Below are 9,077 nucleotides of genomic sequence, written 5' to 3'. Positions count from 1 at the left end.
AAATCACTTTATTTTCAGTCAATATCAATGGTTTAAATTCATCATCAAAAAGAAAACAGATATTTGAGAAACTCAAAAACAAAATTCTGACATAACTTGTACCCAAGAAGTGCATATTCCAGACAATCAAGCATACCTCTTAAAGAATATAAATTTGGGTAAAATGTACTCGCACTTGCAAACAAAAAATGGGGTATTGTAGTATATGTAAAGGATTGGTTGCAACATTAACAAATATACAAAGATCAAGAAGGAGAATGCTCTTTATAGAAATAAATGTAAATCAGAAAAAGATGTTATTAATCACAATAGATGCCCCGAATACAAACCAAAAAGACTTTTATAATGGGCTTCACCATAAGATAATAGAATTTGAGTATGCTAATGTATGCATTGTAGGGGACTATAATGCAGTCCCAGACAAAGATAAAGATTATAGAACTTCCAAAAAAAAAAAAAAAGGGAAAGGAGAATACTCCTTCGTCTTTTAATAATATGGTAAGAGAACTTAACTTGAAAGATGCGTGGAGAGAATTAAATCCAAATAAAGAACAATATACCTTTTTTTTGAACCCTGACCACTCTTGGTCCAGAATAGATTAGATATGGATGGACCCTGGGTTAATGGAGAATATTGAAAGGATTGAGATTTTGCCAAATCTATGGTCTGACCATAATCCCATTCAAATTAAATGGAAAGGAAAGAGAAAAATTGGAAGATGGACATTTAACAATACCATATTAAGAGATAAAGAATATATTGAAATGATAAAGAAATATTTGAACGTATTTTTGAAATAAACAAAGAGAACATACCTCTCTACAGAATCTTTGGGATATGGCCAAAGCCTATGTGAGAGGTCTAACTATTGCTTACAGTATTAAAAAGAATAAAGAAAAAGACAGCAACAAAACATATGGAGGGAGAAACTGAAAGATTTGGAAACAAGTAGACAAAAGGACCCAAACAATTCAAACATTAAGAAAGAAATAGATCTGGTAAAACATAAGATAAATCTAAATGTACAGGAAGATTTGGCCCGAAAAATTAAATTAGCAAAACAAAATTATTTTGAAAATGCAAATAAGCCGGGAGGTGGTTAGCCCATAAAATTAAAAAAGAACAAGAAAAGACAACGATCGTAGCTCTCCAAGATCAGGAAGGGAAATTATGCACGCAGACCCAAGAAAAGAAAGAAATTGCTAAGGAGTTTTTGTGAAATTGTATAAACAGGAAGAAATACCAGAAGAATCTATTGATAAATATTTGAATGAAAAGAACTTGCCTGAAATTACTGATGAAGAGAAACAAAATTTGAATAATAAAATATCTATAGAAGAAATTAGGAAGGCAATTGGAACACAAAAAGCAAATAAGACCCCTGGCCCAGATGGAATTCCTTGAATTCTATAAAAATTCAAGAAATAATAGAGATATTGGTGGACTTGTACAATGAAGCCCTGGAGAATGCTAACATGCCTAAATCATGGTTGGAAGCATATATTACCTTTATTTATAAAGAACAATCAGACCCCCAAAAATTCAAAACTATTGACCAATATCACTTTTAAATGTAGATTACAAAATAATGGCTATAATATTGGCGAAAAGATTAAAGAGAGTATTAAGTAGAATTATCCACACTGATCAGAATGGCTTCCTCCCCCATAGGCAAATAAAAACAAATACAAGAACCATTATGGCTATATTAGAATATTATGAAGTATACTCAACCAAGACAATGGCATTGATATTTTTAGACGCCCAGAAGGCATTTGACAACTGATAGGCATGAAATTTGGTGAAAATTTTATAGGATTTATTAAGACAATTTATAACATGCAAACCGCAAAAATATTAATAAATGGGGAAAATACAGATACCATAAAGATAAATAAGGGGAGTAAGGCAAGGCTGCCCCCTAGCTCCTCTATTGTATATATTGGCAAAAGACTCTTAGTACAAATTAGGCAAAAACAAAGAGATTAGAGGACTACAAATTAAAAAAGAGGAATATAAACTCCAGGAATTCGCCGATGATATATGCCATTTATGGTGGTTTGACATTGAAATGAGACACAGGGAACTGTCTCTGAGAAAAATGCCAACCCTGAGAGAACTCAGGTAGCAGTATTTATTGAGAAAAAACACAAGCAAAATATACAGTATGCATATTCAGAAAACAATGACCTCAACAGGAGATTACTTCACCAGCATGAGAACACACAATCTTGGAAAGTCCCAGATGTTACCTTGCTAGGGTGAGATCATACAGCCACGGAAAGTCTCATGGGAAAGTTTGGAAAGTCCCATGAGAGAGCACAACTGTGTATCTTGTACCTTGAACTTTCACCCATTTTCCTATTCCTTCTAAACTGGCAGAATCAAAACAGAATGAGGCACTCTGAGCAAAGATACTCCTACCCCCCACCAAGAATGCCCACATCTTCCTAGACTTACTGCTAGTTATACAAAGGCCTTACAGAAAATGATAAAATGATCAATAGGTTATATTACCACATTCCCTCCTTTTTTATTTATTCAAAGATAGGGGGTGTTTTAGTGGCATAGTACACAGTTCCCTCATGACCTGATCCCTCACGCCGGAAGACTGAGGTACACATTTGTAATAGATTAGGAATACATTGAATAAAACAACATAATAAGATACATATAGCAATAATAATAACAACCCCTTGCAATAAGGAGCGAAACCATGATCCATCAGGAAGCCAGGACCACAGACTGTCCCAGAATGATGCATTAAACCCATCAGCTCCAGATTGATGCTGAGCAATACGATCTTCCATGTCCTGAACAGTTTTTGTAATGTTTGGCTCATAATTATGTATAAAAACACAACAATGTGAATGAATTAAAGCACAAACTCCTCCTTGAGCAGCTAACATAATATCTAAAGCATATCGATTTTGCAAAGTAACTGTACGAATTTCAGACATTTCTACATTAATCATCTTAATATTCTTTATAGTATCATTAAACATAGCAACAGTAAAATTATTTAAAATATGAATATCTCTATAGTTCATAGCAATTCCCAAAGGTGGGATAAGACCTCGAGAAATTTGTGTCCATAGATTACCTCCCATGGTTAGACCGAATCCAATTCCGGCGATTTGGATCCGAACCTCAGGAGGTAATGTATCTAACTTATAGATAACCGGAATGACAAACCCCAAAGTACATGTCCCTGACCAATTTGCAGGGATTTGTTGATATGCCCACAGTCCACATAAAACCAAAACCCTTCCAGCTGTACATAACCTTGTTGACTTGCCGCTTGCATCAGCTGTTTCATGTCTAGATATTGATACTGGCCAAATCGTCAGACTCATTTTCCCATTTACCCAAGTTATGTTGTTCTCTGAACCATTTGTCCACTTAATAGTGTAATTGCAGACACTATGATTCCCCAAGAATTGTGAGTTTGTAATGTTTTGGAAACATAAATGTGCTGGAGACTGCAGTGCAGTCTTCACCTTGACCGTGAAGTTCATGGCATATGAAATGTTATGCTTTCCGGTCTGCAAAGTAGACCGATTAAATGGAACTCCATGTAGAGTCAGTCCTTCTCCCACTCTCCCAGGAAGGTGCATACACAACCAACAATTGGTGATGTTCAAGTTTTTGGCAGTTGTGCGCAAATCTTTAATGTAATTATTATCGGTCCACAAATCATCGCCCAAATCTCCGGCACGCTGAACATGCTGTCGCTGCTCTCTCCGCACCCGAGCAGCCCAGGACAGATTAGGCAGAATCAACAGGATCAGGAACCACAGATGCGCCATCCTGCTGTTCAAAACTTCCTTCACAGGTGCCTGCGAATGATCAGGCCGAACGCACCGACCAGGAACCCAACGAATTTGACCAAGATGTTCAACTGCTGCATAACCACGTCCCCATTTTATCAGCTCAGCAGGAACCCATGCCGGATCTGGAAGGAACCGCACCAACACCCGAGGTCTTACCGCATCTGTAGAAGGAGAAGAAAAATGCCTGCTGGCCGCTCGCAGGGGGTTACCAGACAAATTTAAAAATTTAAAGTATACAAAGCTAGATTTAATTGATCTTGAATCGCCGGAAGCCCCAGGAGCTTCCCTCCTTTTTATTTAATTTAATCAACATGGTCTTGAGCGTAGCATGTGAGCAACAAAACACACATTCACACGCTGCTCCAAACATCCTTGTAACAGCAAAAGCAATCTTAAAATATCAGGTGATATTCCAGGAGACAAATAAGAACCTGCTACAAAGGGTAACAAATTATACACATACAATGAATCCACTATTAAATTAAAATCCTGATTGTCTGAAAATTTTGAAAAGCCAAAACTACAGCAGCAAGTTCTGCCTGCTGGGCAGATCTGCTTTCTGAAGTCACTTTTGTATGCCAAATTCAGATTTATCTTTCCAAACACAAGCACCAAAAACTTTCCCTCCATCAGTAAAAACTGTAGGAGCATCTGATATGCCCAATGGTATCCTTTCTTACATTTTGGGCATACTGATTTGCGAACACCCTGTCCCATTGATCTCTTATTCTGCTGACTTTGACCCCTCCAGGAGCCCGACATTGCGCTTTAAAATGTCCAGGCTTCCCACAATTGAAACAATTCCCCTTTTGAGCATGTCCTGTTTGTAAAGCCAGAGCTAAAGTTTCCATGTTAAAAGACTGACTTCCTACCTTTCTACATGCATTAATCAAATCTGCGATTTCTCTCTCTCCACTTGCTACAAGTGGATTTAAAATCTTTTTGCAATCTGTGTTAGCTTGTTCTACTGCTAACTTAAAAGCAACTCTTTCTGGGCGAATTGATTATCAATTTGTCTTTCTATAGCCAATTTCAGTCTGCTAATGAAATTTTCATAGGGTTCATTGTTCCCTTGTTTGATGTTAGTAAAGGTCTTCTCACCACCTTCGCCGTCAGGGAGAGACCCTATGGCTTGAAAAATTATTTGTGGGAGAAGAATGAACCCTTCCTCAGGCATACCATCTCTCTGTTGTTCCACTGTTGTAAAATTACCAGCTCCGTAAAGCTGATCTGGGGTAACATTTGCTGTTCCCCTCTGGACTGCCAGCTGTCTCCATTTCTGATCTAACACCAAATATTGAGCTGGAGTTAAAATCATATTCAACAGAGCTTTCCAGTCAGCCGGAATCATTTTATTTCCATAACCAACTGCTTCTAACAATGCCTGAGTATATGGTGTTCTAACACCATATTCTTTTGCTGCTTGCTTAACTTCCCTCAAAATTCTGAGCTGTAAAGGCTTCCACTCCCGCTGCAGGATTTAATGCAGCATCCATGACAATTTCCACTGGATTAAGTTGAACTTCTACTCCAAACTCCACCAAATCATCTCCTGATAATTCCCCTCTATTCTTTGCTTCTTGAATAGCTGCAGTAACTGCATCCACCTGAACCCTTAAAGGTAAACTCTTATCTTCTGACAAAGTATTTCTAGCGCCGGACAGTTCCCCAGATTTATCTGGAGGTGCCGTCGGCGGCAACAAACGTACCGCATGGTAAAGCGGCAAACCTTCTTCGGGGGTGCTAGGAGCGGTTGTTCATAAGTAGCTAATGCATCCATTATCACCCTCCAGGTTAACAAAATTGAAGAAGGGGCACGAGGTTCCTCGTGCAAAAATTTCCCTATCTTTTTCCAGGACTCTACTTTAATACTACCTCCCTCCGGATATGACTTAATATTTTTCCAAACATACTGTAGTAAATCCTCAATTTCTTTCTTTCCTACAGCACAACCCCTACTGCCAATTCCAAACCCAAAACTATTCCCAATGATCCCTCTCAATTCCCTGATGTGCTCTTTCTGAGCCTTCGAGAGATCTCCCCCATACTCACGAAAAGAATCTATCTTCGTCCAGCGAAGAAGATGAGGGCCCAGTCGACGTCCGCGACGATGAGTATAGGATGCGGGAAACGTATAGCTTTCCAGCTATCACGTCGGGGTCACCATTTATGGTGGTTTGACATTGAAATGAGACACAGGGAACTGTCTCTGAGAAAAATGCCAACCCTGAGAGAACTCAGGTAGCAGTATTTATTGAGAAAAAACACAAGCAAAATATACAGTATGCATATTCAGAAAACAATGACCTCAACAGGAGATTACTTCACCAGCATGAGAACACACAATCTTGGAAAGTCCCAGATGTTACCTTGCTAGGGTGAGATCATACAGCCACGGAAAGTCTCATGGGAAAGTTTGGAAAGTCCCATGAGAGAGCACAACTGTGTATCTTGTACCTTGAACTTTCACCCATTTTCCTATTCCTTCTAAACTGGCAGAATCAAAACAGAATGAGGCACTCTGAGCAAAGATACTCCTACCCCCACCAAGAATGCCCACATCTTCCTAGACTTACTGCTAGTTATACAAAGGCCTTACAGAAAATGATAAAATGATCAATAGGTTATATTACCACACCATTTATATTAGAAGAACCCTTAGAAGTGAGCCCTATACTACTAAGAGAAATAGAAGAATACGGAAAGGTGGCAGGGTTAAAAATTAACAAAGAAAAAACAAAAGTGTTAACAAAAAACTGTACAAAGGAGCAGAAGGAAGAACTAGCAAATAAATTAGGTATGCAAGTGGTAAATAAAGTAAAATACCTAGGGATCTGGTTGACAGCTAGATGTTCGTCGATTAAAAAAAGATAACTATGACAAGTTAATAATGCAAATAGTTAAAGATTTAGATAATTGGGCAAAATTGCAATTATCGCTATTGGGACATATTTCAATAGTAAAAATGAATATTTTGCCAAAACTGTTGTTCTTGTTTCAGACAGGGCCAGTCAAGTTGGAAAAGAATTTTTTTGTAGAATTAAACAAATGTATATCTAAATTTATATGGCAGAGGAAAAAACCCAGAGTGAAATATAAATTATTACAGGATGCCAAGAAAAAAGGAGAATTTGGCCTTCCAGATTTTGAATTATATTATGATGCTGCTATAGTAAACTGGTTTAAGGATTGGGTTAAATTAGAAAATAGAAGGTTATTAATATTAGAAGGTTTTGATCTCCAACTTGGCTGGCACGCCTTCATGTGGGATGGAAAATCTAAACAACATTCATATTTCCAAAGGCACCATGTAAGAAATATTTATTTATCTAAACAACATTCATATTTCCAAAGGCACCATGTAAGAAATATTTATTTATTTATTTATTTATTTTATTTGATTTGCCAATTGTTTACAAGATAATAAGTATAAGTGTATACATAGTTGTGGATACATGAAATGGGTACATATAAGAAAAATAAAAGAATAAGAGAAACAATAGGACAGGGACGGTAGGCACGATGGTGCGCTTATGCACGCCCCCTACAGACCTCTTAGGAAAGGGGTGAGGTCAATAGTAGACAGTCTAAGGTTAAAGTTTTTGTGGTTTGGGGAAGAGACTACAGAGTCGGGTAGAGTATTCCAGACATTGACCACTCTATTGCTGAAGTCGTATTTCCTGCAATCAAGTTTGGTGTGGTTTACTTTGAGTTTGTATCTATTGTGTGCTCTTGTGTTGTTATGGTTGAAGCTGAAGTATTCATTGACAGGTAGGACATTGCAATGTATGATTTTATATACCATGCTTAGGTCAGACCGAAGACGGCGTAATTCAAGGTTTTCTAGTTTTAGAATTTCAAGTCTGGTGGCATAAGGTATTCTACAACGAGTAGAAGAGTGGAGAACTCTTCTTGTGAAATATTTCTGGACTTTCTCAATTGTGCTAATATCAGATACGTAATGAGGGTTCCAGACTGATGAACTGTATTCGAGTATTGGTCTAGCAAATGTTTTGTATGCTCTGGTTAGTAGTGTGATATTACCAGAGAAAAAACTACGTAGGATTAGGTTAACAACTCTTAATGCCTTTTTGGCTATGTAGTTGCAGTGGGCTCTAGCACTTAGATCATTAGAGGTGAGTATTCCAAGGTCCTTTACAGAGCTTGGGTCATCAACAAGATCTTGACTATTCAGCTTGTATTTTATTTTCTGATTTTTTTTTGCCAATATGTAAGACAGAGCATTTATTTGTTGAGATTTGGAGTTGCCATTTGTTTGACCATTCAGATACATAGTCAAGGTCTTTTTGTAAGGTAGCAGTATTGTCTGTGGTATTGAACAGCTTTACATCATCAGCGAAGAGAACGCAATTGCTCTTAATATGATCACAGAGGTCGTTTATGTAGAGTATGAAGAGAGTTGGTCCTAGAACACTGCCCTGGGGGACACCACTATTGACAGGTACTGGATTTGATAGAACGCTCCCGATTTTGACCATTTGTTGTCTGTTTGACAGGAATGCTTCTATCCAGTTATTCAGTTGTCCAGAGATACCATAGGATTTTATTTTTAGGAGTAGTTTGTCGTGTACCACTGAATCAAAGGCTTTACAGAAGTCTATGTAGATTGCGTCAATTGCTTTGCCCTGGTCGAGTTGTGTCGTCCATATGTTTTTGCAGTGTAAGAGTTGCAGATTACAGGATAGTTTTTTCTGAAACCAAATTGTTTATTGGAGAGTAGGTTGTTTGACTCTAAGTGGAGGATGATGGATTGGTTAATAATTGATTCCATGACTTTACAGGTGACGCAGGATAAGGAGATTGGCCTGTAATTTTCAACTAGGCTTGGGTCTCCTTTTTGAAGATGGGGATGACTGTGGCTTGTGACCATAGGTTAGGCAAGGAGCTGGTCCTGAAAGATTTTTCAAAGATTATGCTTAGAGGTTTGGCTATGGCAGTGGATAGCTTTCTTAAGAAGTAGGCACATATTCCATCCGGTCCAATAGATAGAGATGGTTTTAGATTGCGTAGTGATTTTTCGACATTGTCTTCTGTGAAATCGATATGTATTAGATCATTGTTGTTATCTGTGGTACGGCTAGGAAATACTGGGCATGATCCATTGCTGTTTACAAATACTGAGCCGAAGAATGTGTTAAAGATGTTGGCTTTAATGGTGTCGTCGTTGCAGTCTTTACCATCAGGTCCTATCAAGGGAGGGATGGACCTTGAGTCTATTAGTT

At 37.9% G+C, this 9,077-nt stretch overlaps 1 protein-coding gene across 1 annotated transcript in view; it reads left to right on the top strand.

The window, feature by feature from the left end:
• Positions 1–9,077, top strand: part of ATOH8 (atonal bHLH transcription factor 8) — a 249,058-nt gene that overhangs the window by 218,423 nt on the left and 21,558 nt on the right. The window lies entirely within an intron of this gene.

The sequence above is a fragment of the Notechis scutatus genome, chromosome 5, assembly GCF_049901735.1.
Source record: "Notechis scutatus isolate UNSWTSFEM ecotype Mainland chromosome 5, rNotScu1.2, whole genome shotgun sequence".
In the NCBI taxonomy this organism is placed as follows: domain Eukaryota; kingdom Metazoa; phylum Chordata; class Lepidosauria; order Squamata; family Elapidae; genus Notechis; species Notechis scutatus.
The sequence above is the reverse complement of the archived record's forward strand: the minus strand, read 5'-3'. Positions and strand labels throughout refer to the sequence as shown.